Here is a 2,488-nt window from a genome sequence, read left to right as displayed (position 1 = left end):
AATACCTTCTGTGTGTCAATTCTGTGTCTCACAGTCACAAATACCTTCTGTGTGTCAATTCTGTGTCTCACAGTCACAAATACCTTCTGTGTGTCAATTCTGTGTCTCACAGTCACAAATACCTTTTGTGTGTCAATGGCACGGCGTATAGTCGCCATGGTTACCTTGACAACTAGCAGAGAGATAGGTAGCCTTTGCTGGCTCATGGGAATGCACCCCCCCCCCTCCAAAAAAATAATATTAAATAAATAAATAAAAAATAAAATACTCCCCACCCCACTCACACCCCCTTTCCAGTCTCTGTTTTATCAGATTTAATTTATCCCTCAATCTCTCTATCAATGCGAATGTCCGTTTTGGGGTAAATGTTTATGGTACTCGCAACTGCATAATAGGTCACAATATGAGCGCGTGGGACACATTTAACATAATATCCTGTTTGGTAGGAATTAATTTAGAATTTTGCCCCGATGGAGGCTGAAGCCTATTCTTATCGATTTTGCGCAATTTGCAATTTGGACCTCCCGAGTTTTTTGCTCTTATCCGAGAAGGCTACGTGTAGATCTTTCCTATCATAAGATTAGGGGTGTGGCTGAAAGGTAATACGGGGTGCCCAGTGGGGGATCGGGTGTGGTCGGGGCGGTTTGCTAGACAGATGGATGGCGCAAAGCGGCTATCGTGGCACAAGTCTCAAGAACAGGCGACGAGTGGAGCAGTCGCCACAGACCCGACCCGACTCGACCCGACCCGCAATGGGCTCCCGATACAGGAAGAGGGAGCCAAGGAGTAGCTGAAAGAGTCGAGAGCCCAAAGGAGGGAGCACAAAAAAGGGGGGCGTGGGGAGGGGCAGAAAAGAGAGCAGGAAAGGAGGTGACAGGAGAACATTTTAGAAAGGAAAATTTTCTTTCGCTGTCAGGTTTTGAACCCAGGACCTATTGAATGAGAGGAGAACGCCATATCCTGTAGACCACGAGATCAGCCGGCGATCGTTCACCTCGGCTGTCCTTGACTCCAACATGCCGGGAAAAGAACAGACTGTGGGGAGTCTACAGAATATTGTGGGAGGTCATGCGAGAGACATGAATGTAAAATGTGGTCCATGAAAGAGAAGGAGTTTTTGGTGGGTGGTTGGAGGGCGCCACAGTTAGTTCTCTACTTTCCTCGCTGTTGTTTTTGTTTGTCTGTTTGACTTCTTCCCAGCACTAAATGACCCTTATTGTTCCTTCAATATACTTCTCTTTACTCATGAAATACTTTTTTTTCTTTTTTTATTTGGCAAAAAAGCAACACGAACGTACTTAAAAAGGCCATCTACAAAATCAATGAAGGATACTTGACAGCAGCGACAGACAGGATGGCGTTTTGTTCCTATAAATGTGTGGAAACGTTAACCAGTCCGCCATTTTGCCTCGACACCAGTAGAGATTGAGCAGACGGTACAAAATAACCGTTATTCTGTTGGTGCGCTTCTTTCTGTCTAAAACTCAAATTCTAACTCACTCTATCTTCCTTGATTCCCCCCCCCTCCCACTAGATTGTCGTTGTGGGTTCTATTGGATCCATTTACTACAACTCCAAACCGTGGGTGGTTGGCGGGTGCTCTGGTGTGGTCTGCTCCATATTTCCTATCAAACATCTATTGTCCATATCTCGCCTCTTTATTTTTTGTGTTTGTTACTCTCTTGTAACACTTCTATTTTTCTGCACTAAAGGGCCTATGACCTTATTATGTTTCAAGTGCCGTTACAACACAATAGGGTCACTCAAACTAGGCCTATACTGCGGTCCAAAATTCGTGGCGCAACTTATCGTCAAGTACATACTATTTCCTCAACTATCGAACATAAAGCCCCCAGCTTTGTAACAATGACTTGTATTAATTTGTCTTAACAGATCAATATTTTTGTAAACATCTGTTACCTGTATTCTAGAAAATCCCGTAATAAATACCAATTTTTTAAAAATCCCAGTGGTTAGTTTCTTCAGATTTTAACAGGTTTACAGCTCGGGCAATGTCACTTTTAAAAGAAGTCTGTCATTTTTTATTAATGCCTACATTATGCTTATTGAACGCGTGTTTTGAGACCCTAAATTGGTACAAAAAGTGTTCATTTTGAAATCAATTTCTTGTAACAAGTTTTGCCACAAAAAAATGTCATTGGTGAGCTGTGACGTAACCCATATGCATGTGCTAAATTGTGGGAAGCGGGAGGTGCTGTAAACAATCCCATTTTCAACGTGATGGAGATTTATAGTAATTTATTTATATTTATGAAGAAATTTTTTTTAATCTAGCCTAAATTGTTATGAAAAAAATATGATTAAGTTAAGACAAATTGATACAAACTGCTGTGCAAGGTATGGGTGACACTTATTCACCCGTTAAAAAGATCATCATCATCATCATCATCATCATCATCATCATCATCATCATCATCATCATCATCATCATCATCATCATCATCATCATCATCATCAACATCAACAT

The sequence above is a fragment of the Aplysia californica genome, unplaced genomic scaffold (genome assembly GCF_000002075.1).
Source record: "Aplysia californica isolate F4 #8 unplaced genomic scaffold, AplCal3.0 scaffold00178, whole genome shotgun sequence".
Classification (NCBI taxonomy): Eukaryota; Metazoa; Mollusca; class Gastropoda; order Aplysiida; family Aplysiidae; genus Aplysia; species Aplysia californica.
Note: the sequence above shows the minus strand (reverse complement) of the source record.